At 28.2% G+C, this 14,571-nt stretch overlaps 2 protein-coding genes and 1 non-coding gene across 3 annotated transcripts in view; 2 read left to right on the forward strand and 1 right to left on the reverse strand.

The window, feature by feature from the left end:
* Nucleotides 1-14,571, reverse strand: part of LOC134827586 (zinc finger protein ZFMSA12A-like) — a 230,213-nt gene that overhangs the window by 108,693 nt on the left and 106,949 nt on the right. The gene's annotated exons all lie outside the window — the stretch shown is intronic.
* LOC134827592 (uncharacterized) overlaps nucleotides 1-14,571 on the forward strand; it is a 145,266-nt gene that overhangs the window by 76,369 nt on the left and 54,326 nt on the right. The gene's annotated exons all lie outside the window — the stretch shown is intronic.
* Nucleotides 1,369-1,440, forward strand: Trnaf-gaa (transfer RNA phenylalanine (anticodon GAA)). Its single transcript has one exon. It is a non-coding gene; the product is annotated as a tRNA-Phe (tRNA).

The following is a 14,571-nucleotide window of genomic DNA, read 5'->3' on the forward strand; positions in this document are numbered from 1 at the left end:
AGGTGCATACCTTTAGTTATATACGACGCAAATTTTGCGGTATTTATGTTTCAGTTATGATAATCAAAAGTTCTTAGAATTCTTGTTTGAATTAAATAGCTTATTGACAACTTGCTTGTTTTACTCCGATAATTTCTCTTGGGTATTTCCTACGCAGTAATTAAAATCCTTGTATGTTGCGATAAGTTAATCCAAAGTCTTCTGGAAATTTGCCTTATTCAATATTTTGTAAAGTGCATCGAACGAGGTTTTGTTATCGCCCAGTATTACAACCAGTTCTTCCCTTAATATAATAACAATACAAAACAAAAGAAACATGTCATTCAGAATATAATAATTAACTGTACAACTATATTCATCAATTGTTGGATTTAAATTTCTTAAAAAAATTGGCAAGTGTGAACTTAAATTAAAAATTTAATGACTTTATGTGAAAGCAAAGAAAATTCTCTAATGATGGTCAAAAAATATAACTATCCTTGATTTTAACACGCGGGGTTTCATCCATCAGACTAAATTTTAAGGAAAAAAAAAATCACCAAAAATGTTTTTTTCTTGCTCTTTATCGATTTCTAGATTTTCTAAATTTTCTATAAAGCAGACTCAAAGCACACTCGCTTAATATTGAAGTTTAGCACGAAGTTAGCATGCTCTTTTTAGAAAACTACGAACGATGATTTTTGGCTTACACTAACACAAAACCATCAAAAAATCTAATGCCATTTTGTCGAATGTCTTGAAATTTGTATAGCATAGAGCTCATTACAAAGAATTGAAAGAATCGAATTCAGCATGAGTGATTCATATGATTTGGATCCATCGACAAAATAAGAAAATTGCAGGACAATATGTTCCAAGAAAATTCAAAAGACCTATAAAATAATGATTGTTGGCAATTAAGATTACAAAGTCGAACGAAATTGGCATCAAATATAATCCTAAGTTTAATTGAAAATAGTTGAATAACAACGAAGAAATTTAATTAATATGAAATTTATCAATAAATATAACAAATTTTCAGCTTTTGCACAAATGTTAAGGTCATTTAACAATTCAAACAGAATTTAATCTTCTATTGACCAAAAACAAACAATCTTTTGAGAAGCAAAAATTAAAGTTACACCATAATGATAACAGAATCGAGAACAAAATAGTTTTCATTATAGACTTTGGAATTATTTTGATTAATACCATAACAAAAGGAAAGTTTATGGAAGAATGAGTTAATTTAAAAACAAAGAAATCAACTCAATTTCAACAAAATCTAAATGGAAATTTTCCTTTAATATATTTCTAAAGAATATTGTTGAGAATTTCTTATCAATTTGAGGAAGAAATGATATGAAATAACGGTTTTCATCTCAAGAAGCCGAAGTAGCTCAGGGGGAGAGCAGTGCACTGAAGATGCAAAGGTCACCGGTTCGAGACCGGTCTTTGGCAATTTACTTTTTTTTTACTGAAACTAAGAAGTCTGCTAAGCATTTTTAGTATAATTTATGAATTCCACATATTTTATTTTACGTCAACTTTTAAAAAAAATTAATTTCATACGAAATATCTTAAAAATAATTCACTTCTAAAACAATTGCTCCTCCGACAATTCTCCATCGGGATACATAATATACGGCCTCACATTTTTGCACTTTTTATTCGATCGACACAATGCGTTCTCGCCATTTTTATCACAGAAACACGTATAGCAGTAATAATCGACCACCAATTTCGGCTTGCAAAGATTTTTATACCATAGTTTCAAATTTACTGTGGAACTTGTTTTTTTAACATCTCTCATATGCTTGTGCTTGCGCTTGAATTTCATCACTTCATCATCACAAATGCAGTCCATCAACAACAGAAAAATTAAAATAAAAAATAAACAAAATTTTGACTTCAACATGACGACGCTTTTTGACTTTTAAGCCGATGCGGCAAGACTGCGAGAATTTCGTGTGATGAACGATGATAACGATAACGAAACATGTGTGTACTCAAGTGTTCTAAAATTTTGATATGACACAAAAAATTTATTAAAAAGTGTGAATTGTATGTCATGTACTGACTACACTATTGACGAGCGAGTTTTTTGTTGTGGGAAGCAATGATGATGAGTAAGGTCGTCGCCTTCATTGTTCGACATGAATTGAAAAAAACTTTTTAATCAATAAAAATTTCTTTGTTAAGTGTCGAAAAAAAAACTTAAAAAAAAATTAAAACTATATACATAAATTAAAGCACAAAAGTTCCTCTTAAACCTAAAAAAATCAACAACCCTCATTCCTTCTTCTTAGTATCACTCCGTTTCAGCGTTTCTCGTTTCAAAAACATCTTCGATGGCGTATAAGGCACTGAATAAGCAATTGTGTTGTAATTCTTCAGAGGTCCCGTATAAGACGACGTAAAGCTCGAAGGATACGACGAGTAAATCGGTGCTGGTTTATGTCTCGGCATGATCCCGGAAGCAGCTTGTATCAAATGATCCATCGGTCTTTTCAGGAAATTCGTGAGACCTTCAAAGCTGAAGGGAGATGGAGTTGGTGTGAAACGTAATCCGTAGCCAGGTTGATGGTTTGAGGGATGCGAAGAGTATTCAATGGTTGGAGGAAGACTAATTGGTCCGAGAATGAGTTGCGGTTCAATGGAAGTTGTGTATTTGGTGGGAGTATGATAACGTATGGGCAGAATTGGAGGTGCAGGAGAACCTGATGATGGGAAACTTGGGGCATATGAAATGTAAGGACGTGCCGTGGAAGTATGAACAAGACTAGATGACCCAGTTTCGCCTTGAGAATAGGTGATAACGGATGATGGGGAAACAGATGGCAGGATTGGAGGCGGCAATGGCTGGGTAACATGCTGTGGATGAGGCACTTGATATGGATAGGGAACCATTAAATAACCGCTGTGGTGAAAATTTTTTATCATTAGAATGGCATGTGAAAAAAAACTGTAGTCTACGATTTGAAAAGGGGGGAAATTGACTTAGATAAGGAGTTAAAATTTAACCTCTTAACTTAAGGGATCAATCTGACCTCTTTTGCAGTTAATCCTTTCCAGCCCCTTTAAGGCTTTTTTTTCAGGAGGTTAATTTAACGCCTTAAGAGGTTAAATTAATCCCTTGAAGGGTTATTTTAATCAATTTAGAGGTTATTTGTATCTTTTTAACCTCTCAATTGATTAATTAATTTTATTAATTTCTCAATTAATTTTAACTCTAATGGCGTTAAATTAATCTCCTGAAACAAATTTGAACAATAATGGCTGAAAACGATCAACTGCAAAATGGGTCAAATAGATCCCTTTATTTGAGGGGGTTGGTTTTAACTCCTTCCCAGTGGGCCAAATTACTTTTTTAAGGCCCTTGGGTCTTGAAAATAAGGCCCTCAAGATTTTACATGGAAGTTTTTCGAAATTTTTATTTTTCTGAAAAAACTAATAAAAGGAAAAGGAATTTTTTTTTTCAAAAAAATAAAAATCTCGAAAAACTTCCATGTTAAAGTTTGAGGGTCTTATTTTCAAGGGCTTTAAAAAGGTAATTTCGTCCCACTAAGTTTTTCAAAACAAGAAGTCAATTTCACCCCTTTTTAAATCCGTAAGACAGGTAATTAAAACTCACGGTGATGGCGAAATAAACTGCAAGTAATTCCCTCTGTTTTTCTGGTCTTGCTCCTGCTGATACACAGTTTTTTGCACAGTAACGGGCAGTGGCTGTTGCTGATGATGGTGAAGTTGTTGCACCGTTCCCAGCGGTCCGCCAGGCTGTGACTGCACATAGACGTATTGCGGTTGTGGCGTTAGCATTGGATGAATTGGCGCTCCGCCGCCAATAAATGGCTTTACTAATGACTGCCTGGCCGGTACTGTGTACGTAATTTCATTTTCATGAACTTGTGGCACATATTGTATCTCAGGTTGTTGCTGCTGCTGCTGCTGTTGCACATAATCTAAATAGATAATAATTAAAATTAAATTATGGTGCATTTGTGTGTGTCCGCCACGAAACTACCTTTTGTTGGTGCATAATTTATCGCAGGTCCCGGAGTTAAGTATCTTAAACTCAGATAACCGTCGTAATTTATTCCGGATGTTGCGGGCGAGGCAGAAACTGCCTCCGCGGATGATTCAGCGTACACTGTTTGGACTGCGTCTCGTGTTTGTTCGTGACTATTGCTGCTGGTTTCTTCCGCTTCGTTGTTATCAGATGATTTAATATTTTGCGATTGTTGTGTCTCGAGTAACTCCTTTATTTTTTCGCTTGTTAAGTTGTCTTGTTCAATGTCCTCGAGCTTGATTTGTTCCTGTGTATCGACATCTTTGTTATTCCCGGCGATAACAAGTTGGAAACTTATTAGGAGAAATATGCAACTTAGGCTCGTTATTTTCTGAAATAAAAGAAAATATAAAAAATTTAATAACTTTGAAGAAAAAATTAAAAAAATAAAGAGTGAAAATATTGCAACTAAAATTTTAATTAATTTTTTTTAATTAAAATTATTATTTTTTTTTTAATTTAAGAATTTTTATAAAAAAATTAAATATAAAAAAATAAATTAAACTAAAATGAATTTTTATTTTTTATAATAAAAATAAACTAAAGAATTATTATCGAATATTTAAAAACAAAAATAAATTAATTAAATTAAAAATAAATTAAATTATTTTTTTTACGAACAACAAAATTTTTAAATAATTAAAATGACTATAAATTAAATTTTTAATTAAAAATTTTGAAAAAATATCTTAAGATTTATACAAAAATGCAAGGAATTTTTCTTAAAACTTCTGCGAAAAAAAATTAAAACGTCAAATACAAAAAATGCTCTGCTTTTGCACGCCATTAAACTAAACCAAAAAAAAAACATGGTTAACCTTTTAACCTCAATTTCATCCGTCATATCCAACTTAAAGTCATCCACAATCAAATTAAGTCTTCTCACAACCTTCCAAAAATAAAACAAAAAAAAAATCAAAAGCAACAACTTGACAACGGTAGAAAATCAGCGAAAAAAAACACCGGTAACATGTCATGTCAAAATACCCGAAAAATGAATAAAAAATGAAAGTAACTTTTTAACGGATTTTTTTTATTTATTTTTATTTATCATTTTTGAAGGTATTGTTGCCAGTAATCCACGTGTTATCTTCTACCACGCAAACACACACGCCTCAAGATCTGTAACTGTAGATATGAATGCAAAAGAAGGTAAGTTTATTGTTTTGCCATAACACTGCGTGGCTTCAATAAAAACCGATTTAAAATAATACAAAAAAAAAAGAAGTGAAAGACAAATTTTTTTGTAAAGTAAAGCCACACAAGTTAAACTTTCGCAAAAGTCGTCCCTGTGTGATAAGACGGTGAGTCAATGTACCAGAATAATGTAAATGAACAGCCATGACCTTGCACTTAGCATGTCTCGTCATGGAAGTAAAAAGAAAAGAATGTGCAAATAGACATTCGTGACACGTTAGAATGGAGACTCCAAAGGTAGGTGAGACTAATAAATCACTTATTCTTAAGAAGAAAGATAGAAAAAAGTAATGAAACAAGGCTGGTACAATAGGTGAAATTGGTTCATGATTTTACTCTACTTGACTTTACAGCTTTTGAATGAATCTCTTTCAGCTTTTGAAATAAAATTCTCAGCTCTTATAAAAAAAATCTCTGCTTTTAAAATAAACTCTTCTTAGTTTCTTAGCTTTAAAATGAAAATTTTTCAGCTTTTTAAAAAAAATTCTTGCTTTTAAAATAAACTCTCAGCTTTTTTGAAATGAAACTTCTCAAACTTCTTCAGCTCTTGAATTGATTCTCAAAATTCTCAGCTCTTACAAAAAAATCTCTGCTTTTAAAATAAACTCTTCAGCTCTTAAAAGAAACTTCTCTTAAAAGAAACTTCTTAGCTTTAGAAATGAACTTCTCAGCTCTTGAAAGAAACTTCTCAGCTCTTGAAATAAACTTCTCAGCTCTTACAAAAAAATTCTCTGCTTTTAAAATAAACTCTTCAGCTCTTAAAAGAAACTTCTTAGCTTTAGAAATGAACTTCTCAGCTCTTAAAATGAACTTTACAGCTCTTGAAATAAACTTCTCAGCTCTTGAAATAAACTTCTCAGCTCTTACAAAAAAATTCTCTGCTTTTAAAATAAACTCTTCAGCTCTTAAAAGAAACTTCTTAGCTTTAGAAATGAACTTCTCAACTCTTGAAATAAACTTCTCAGCTCTTGATCTAAAATTCTTAGCTCTTGAATTGAACTTCTCAGCTCTTGAAAGAAACTTCCTCAGCTCTTGAAATAAACTTCTCAGCTCTTGATCTAAAATTCTTAGCTCTTGAATTTAACTTCTCAGCTCTTGAAAGAAACTTCTCAGCTCTTGAAATAAACTTCTCAGCTCTTGAAATAAACTTCTCAGCTCTTGAAATAAACTTCCTCAGCTCTTGAAATGAACTTTTCAGCTCTTGAAATAAAATTTTTAGCTCTTGAAAAATTTCTTAGCTCTTGAAAAAATTCTCAGCTCTTGATATAAAATATTTAGCTTTTGAAATGAACTTTTAAAGAAGGTTTAAATGAAATGAATCATTGTTCCGACCTACAAAGGACACGACAAGACAAACGAGACAAGTAAGTAACAAGCTTTGTCGCGACATCCAAGACAACAAACACAAACATTAAGATTATATTATTTGGTTTGCATAATGCTCTTCCCTATGCTGATATTGCGCTGCCACTGCGAACACGTACAATTTGTGTCATCATCATCATCAGAGAGAGAAACTGTTTCTAACGCGACTCGCAGACAATGTTATTATTATTATTGTTATTACAGTCAAATAAAATTCAAGAACACGTAACTTTTATTATTACCATCATTGTTATTGTTGTTTGGTGTTGCATCTGCCTGCATTTTTCTCCTTTTTTTCCTCATTCAGAAGAAAAGACAAGATCGGAAGACAACAACTTAAAAAGTTTTTTGTGCATTGTGCGACATGTTTTGTGCATGCATAAACAACAAGGAGACGTGCAAGTGGCAATGATGTCTCGTGAAACAATTGTTCTTGTCATTACATCGATTTGTTACACTCTCGTTTCGTTTCGCGAGAAATTCTAGGTAATTACTGAGACAGCAACAACATGAACTAGTTATTTAGTTCAACGCAAGTGAAAGATTGAAGTGTAATGATTTTTTTTTTCGGCAGCTAAGGGAGGAAGTTTCACGATTCTTTAGCAGCGCAGAGTTGAGTGGCGGTGTAATTAAAATGATAATGATAGACATTGTATGACAATGCAAACAAAACTTTTATCTTGTTGTTTTTGTGCATAACTTTGGCAAAAGTACTACGAGGAAGAAGGTTTTGTCGTAAACGGAAAGAATGACATTAAAACTACAATTTTAGTAAAAACAATAAAGTGGAGGAAAAAAACAAGAATCTAGGAGAAGACAAATAGGCAACTTAGTTGCGAGTGTAAGAAGCAATTAAAAAATGTAAAATCCTTGTTGTTCTTTCAGATTTTGCAGTGAAAAAACGAGGTTAAAAATTTAAATTGAGGAAGTTTGATAACTAAATTTTTTTTCTGTAAGTTTTCTAGTTAATTTTTTTTACAAAATTATTTTTTTTTATTAATTGAAAAAAGTAAGAAAAAAATTTTTCTTGCTGATTTTGTACTGTAAGAAATAAAATTTGAGGTTAAATATAGATTTTAGATATTAAATACAAATTAATAATTTATTTATTAATTAATTATTATTAATTATTTTTAGAAAGTATTAGGAAATCTACTCTTTGTAGGAAATTTTTGTGTAAAAAAAAAAAAAAAAATAATTTTTAATTTTAAAAATAAAATTAAATTAACCGTTTAAATTTAATTTTATTTTTTTTTTATTTTGTTTTTAATTAAACTTTTTGTATAAAAGCTTATATTTTAAGTAAATTATTTATTCATTTATTTCTAAAAAAAGTTAAAAAATTTATGAATTTTTTTTTGTCAAAAATTCGAGAAAAATTTATCAAAAATAATATTAAATTATTTTTAACGTAAAAAAAAATAATTGAGATAATTACCCTTAAAATTATTGAAAATTAATTTCTGACAAATAAAAAAAAATTTAAAGGAAAAATTAACTAATTAATTAAAATAAATTAAAATTTTTAAATAATAAGTCTCCTATTTTTTATTTTAAAATAAAAATCAAATTAAAAATTACTTTGAGAATATATAAAAAATTTGTATAAAATAATTAAAATAAATTAATTTAAACATTTTATAAATCTAATTTAATCATTTTCACTCTAAAACAATCAAAAATATATCGAAAAATAAAATCAATCAATCGACAACTTTCATTTAAAGCAAAAAAAAAACAATAAACCAATCACAAATTTAATCTAAAAACTAATTGACGAAAATTGAAGAGAATAATTCTACAAAAAATGCCACAAATGGACGTAAAAAAGACTTTGTGACAAAAAAAATGTTGCTCATTTAAGGCACAAGAGAGACATAAATCTCCATTAGCTTAACTATTCTCCGAAAAAATACTTTGTAAATCAAAATCAAAAAGATTATTTTTTTTTCTACTTTCTTAAATGAATTTTCAGAAAAGACTTTTATTCGCCATAGCTACTAATTTTCATCAACTAAAATGTTTCAAGATCAGTAAAGATAAACATGTTTTTAAAAAATTTTTTTGATTAGAAATTTCCTTTAGCAAGCTTTCAACATGATTTTTCACCAATAAACATATCTCTCTAATGGACATTTCCTAGAAGGAGAGTCTATCTTAATTAATCAACGAAAGATTTTCTTTTCATTTCATTTTTGCTCATTTATGCTTTTAATAAAACATCGTTTATTGTCCTACAGGGAAAGTCCCAAAGTAATAGCCTCAGGCAAAATAGGCAAGAGAGTGATATGAAACTAGTAGAAAAGTAAAAAGCAAAAAATATTTCAAAAATCTCTAATAAAACTGTAATTTTCGTCATTAAAAAAATCCTACTGCTGCAAATAACTAAATAGATACGTTCAATTTTCCACCATCATAAACAAAAATCTCAAAAACTTTAATGGGATTTTTTTCGACCATTATTTTTATTATTTTTCATGACTATGTGCAAAATAACCATTAGTAGTTTTAAATGCGCGTAAAAACCATCAGAGTGCAATTTTTATTTATTTTTTTGCGAATAAAAGTTGCTACTGATAACAACGAGCCAGCTTGTTGTAGTCACTGGCAACTGGAATTGGAAGTAACTGAAGCAAACATATGATAATATAACAACAAATGAGAGAGGAAAACATTTTTCAATTTATTATTTATTTTTATTGTTCAGTTAACTACTCGGTTGTCGTAATATAACGAGCATCGAAAAATATATAAAAAAAATATGTTGATGCTTATGCTTTTAATAATAATACTATTACTATAACAACTCTTGAATGGTGCATTTATCGTAGGTTAATGCCTTTTTGTTTGTATGTTTGTTTGATTTTATTTCTTTTTTTATCGCATTTTAAAAATTTTTGATAAAAATGGGTGTTTTGAGGATTTTATGTCTATTTGTTAGATAAATAATATTTTTAAAAACTATAATTTAACTGAATAAAATTTAAAAAATATATTTTAAGAGTAAAAATAAAAAATTTAATTAAAAATAATATTTAAATTAAATTAATAAAACATTAAAATTAAATAATAATAACTAATTAATCAATTAATTTAAAAGATAAAAAAATTATTTTCGTTCCTTTATTAAAAAAAAATAAATAAAATAAAAAAAAAAAAAAAAAAAAAAATAAAAAAAATTAAAAAATAAAATTTAATTAAATAGTTAAATTAAATTTTTAAAATAAATTTAAGAAAATGTTTAAATAAAATATGTTTAAAGGTGAAAAAAAAATTTAATTAAATTGATAAACCATAAAAATTTAAAAAAATAATTTAATAAATAATAATTCATTAATTTAAAAAATAAAAAAATATTTACAAAAAAAAAATAAATATAATAATTCATAAAAAACAAAAAAGTTAATATTTAAAATAATAAAATTTAATTAAATTTTTAAATTAAAAAAAAAACGTTTAAATAAAATATTTTTAAAGGTGAAAAATAAAAAAAAAATAAATTAAATTTAATAAAATACCTTTAAACTAAGGTATTATAAAAAATTTAAATTTTATTTTAAAAAATTATCAAAAATTATTTACAAAAAAATAAATAAAAAAATAATAAAATACGCTTAAATTAATAATTTTTGATAAATTTCTAAAAATGAAAATACTGATCTTGTTTTTTTTTATTATCAAGGTAAATCATATATGGACGCAAGTTAACATTTCTCCAAACAAGCCAAATATGGGCACTCATCTAACTGACTCGTTCGCAATTATGTTGCGTTTTTGGCAAAAAGCATTTATTTTGCTACCTCTGGCGTTCGTCATAATCAGCTTTGAGAAATTTTCATTCACTTTGTGCGTTTGAGGCAGCAAAAAAACTGTATTTCTGGAAATTATGATTTTTTGAATTCGCAACAGACAGCATTTATTTTATTTTAATCGGATTGAAGGTCCATTAGTTAATTTCCAGAAAAAAATTCTGCGGTAGTGTTTTAAATTTTGGTTGGAATGAATTTTCATGTACTTCGCAATTATTTAGCAGTATTTATTAAGCGTATTTCGCTGTTTTAATTACTTTGCTTCGTAGAAATTTGTGGCGAGAAATAAGCTTCTAAATTCACTTCATGTTGATTTATTATTGCTCACGGAATTTGAACGTGGGATTTATTAGTTTGATGAACAAAGCTAAGTCAGCATTATAATTGGATTCTCAGAAATTTCTAACAAATTTTACAAGTAACACTTCTTGGATCCTTTATTAAATCACTTCGTGGAATTAAAGTTGTCTGACTTGTTTTAGCTGATTAATTTAACTGAAATCATCATATTTTTGGTTGATAAAAAAAAATCAATTAAATTTACAATAAAAAAAAATATTAAAATTATAAAAAAAAATATTAAAATAAAAAGGGCATTGATAAGCTGAGCTTATTATTTTATTTTATATTTTTTTTTTCAAAGAAATCAATTTATTTAAGTGCACTTTTTAATATTATTTTACAATGAATCCTATTTATTTTTGTCAAAAATCCCATATTGGAATAAAATAATGATAATGTCTATTTTTTGGTGGAAAAATTAATGAAATTGTTTTAAAATTATTTTTTTATATTTTAAAAATTTTTATCACCAAAAAAATTAATTATTTTTCTCAAATAATATTTGTTATAAATTAATAAAATTTTTATTATAAATTAATAAAATTTATAATTTATTTTTTTTATTTAGCGTAATAAAAAAAATATTTAAATAAAATTTTTAATTATTTTTTTTTTCCTTTTAGAAAAGTTTTTCTTTTTCTTTAGAAAAATTAAAAATAAAATAAAAAAAATAATTAAAATTTCTTTAAAAAAAAAATATAAAACTAAAACAACATTTTTTACCGATATTTTAACCTTATTTTTCCTCCTTTGTGGTTTAAAATTTAAAAAAAATATAAAATTTCAGAAAAATTTTTGGTCAATAATTTTTTTTTAATTAAAATTTTTTTTTTTAATTAAAAAAAAGGTAAAAATTGATTTTAGATTTATTCTGAAGTTTAAATAAATTTCAATAAAAAAAAAATATTTTTTTAATTTTTACCTCAAGTTAAGTAAAGTCTTTAACGTTTCTAACGTGTTTGTTTTTATCACTATTTTTTTTTAATTTTGTTTTCTTAACTCTAACTTAAAAACTCTCTTTGACCATTTATATATCACAAACAATCCATTCATAAAACTTTGTGACAATTCTCAAAAAAAAATTATTTAAATCCACAGAAGTAAATTATTAAACAAATCTTACTTCAGGTGATCATTGTTCTCCAATTTTGCATTCAACTCATTCAAAATCATTCACAAAGACAACAAAACCATTCATTTGCCTCCAAGACAAGAGCAACTGTCAACCGCACTTTAAAGGGAAATTACCTTCGACATTTCTTCATTCATGACCTAATTGTGCAAGCACGTGGCATAAATGGAATAAATATGTCGGATGTGACTTTAATTAAAGCAAATAAACATCTCGCCCGTTTTTTAATGGAGAAAAAAAGAAAACAATGTCACGCCATTACGCAATGCAGGTAAATTTTTAACAATTAATTTAAAAAAAAATCTTTTGTTTTAACGCATGTCAAGTTAACATGATGTGATGATTTTAATCAATTACAACTCATGTTTGGACCATAAATGATGAAATATTGACAGCCGTGGTCAAAATTTATTTTAATGCGAACTACGCCTTTTAAATTTTTGTTACACAATTTTTTTTTTTGCAAGATAAAAATCTATTATTTCACTTTTCTTTTGGTTTTTTTTCTTTCTTCTAGTCTCGTCAATCAATCATCGAGCACTTTAGATATTTTTAACAATCACTACTACTTCCAACTTATTTACTCCAGATCACGTAAAAACAACACGTTCACTGATAGGCTCCATTATATTTATAATCGATGATGCAAAAGAAATGTAAGACGACGCGAGAAATGTATAAAAAACATAAAAATAAGACAAATAATGAAAGTGAAATGATTTTTTTCTCTCGTCTTTTGTACGGGCGCCGTGCTTTTAATGCTTTATTATTCTTTCCTGTCACAATTCACGTCGTCGTCGTCGTCGTCGGTCGAGTAACAAACAAACAGGTTCACGTTTCTTTCTTTCTTCATTTTACAAACGTTGAATGAGGAAAGATGCTGTAATGGACTCCTGTTTGGAACGTGATATGATTTATATTTTGATGATTGCTCTGATTTGATTGCATTAACTTTTGATTCGATTACGTTTCTCGCTCTCTTGTGCGGCGATACAATGTTGCGCTTCATTTTGCGTAACGAATTTTTGTTTACTTTAAATTATATGGCGACATTCTTTCGTTCCGGGGACCGAAACTGTCCCAGATTTCAAACGTTGCTGATGATTAATTGACTAATTTTCAGAGTTACTTAATCCTCTGACGATGCAACCAGGTTAATGACTTTTTTTTCTGTTCTTGTAAGAAGATGACAATATTTGACGAAAATAATAATTGTATGCTATTAACATTAATTAGGAAGTAATTTGGTGGCTTAATAAGGAGAAATGAGGATTGTTGTTGCTACATAATTACAACCTGCGGGAAATGTTGGGAAATATATGGCTTGGATTAGGATGAGTGATTGCGGGGATTATGGTTTCTATGAATAAACACTATGAGGAGTAATTGTGTTGTGAAGTGTTTCATTTTGCTGGGTAAGATGGCTTGATTAGTTTTGCGAGAAGAGGTGAGATAGACAGACAGATGAAAAAAGGTCAAGGTTAATGGATTGTTTAGAATACAAAGCGGTCTCTGATCAAGAATTGTTAATGAACTGAAGTGCTTTTGAGTTTAGTCTGAAAAATGAAATGAAAGGTTTTGGCTTAGCAGAAAAAAGAATCAAAATAAACCATTTTTCGAAGATTCATTTGTGAATTTAATCAAACACGTTGGAAACTTTCTGATAAAACTCACAAAAGGAAAATTCACGGAACATGACAAACTTCGCCTTCATCAGAAACGGATGAGACTTACAAAGATATGAACAATTTCCAAAATATTGTAAATCTTATCCGTTTCTTATAAAGGTGAAGTTTGTCATGTCCCGTTTTGTGAGTTTTATCAGAAAGTTTCTAACGTGTTTTTTTTTAGTTTTGATTTGAAAAGAAGAAGGTTGTCGGTTCATCGTAATTTAGAAGGGAGGCTATTAAAGAAATTAATCCCTTCATGGAAGACACTATTGCGCGAGTAATTTGTTCGTGACATAGGTGTTTGTAGTCTGGACCTTCTTCATGTGTTGTGATCGTGTCGGTCTTGAATCACAGGAAAAGTCAAATTTGTTCTGAGTAGCCTTTTTGTCATTTTATATATCGTCTTGCTTGTTCGTATTTGCTCATGTCATGTTTAAATAATTTCACAAAGGAGTCTCTAAAATTTTTTTTTTGAACCTCCATAAATGATTCAGAAACACTAAATATGAAGCAAAGAGTTTACTTTAACGCTCTGAAACTTATCAAAACCCCCAAATCAAAGACAATACAAAGATCATAGAACATCAAAACAAAAAATGCTGATTGGGCAACATCATCTCTAATAGAAAAAATAAATAAGTATTCTTTCAAGTTTTTGATCTAATGAACCGAAAAAAAAACTTGATATAGCACGAGACTTGAGAAATCTGGAGACCTGAGTTCTCAGACAAAGATGATCTACGCGAAAGATGATCTACTCGAAACGAATAATAATCCTAATAAGGAAAAAATATCAAAAAAAAAAATTTTTTTGAACTTTTTCTACTAGAATTCTACTAAAGACGAAAAATCTTTAGTAGATCATTTCTTTCCAAGTCTGAGAACTTACAAAGAACTTAAAAAAAGTAAAAAAATTTGATTTCTCAAGTCTCGAGCTACATCAAGTTTTTTTTTTCGTTTCATAAATCGAAAACTCATAAGGATAATTATTTATTTTTTCTATTGCTA

This window comes from Culicoides brevitarsis, chromosome 1, assembly GCF_036172545.1.
Source record: "Culicoides brevitarsis isolate CSIRO-B50_1 chromosome 1, AGI_CSIRO_Cbre_v1, whole genome shotgun sequence".
Taxonomy (NCBI): Eukaryota; Metazoa; Arthropoda; class Insecta; order Diptera; family Ceratopogonidae; genus Culicoides; species Culicoides brevitarsis.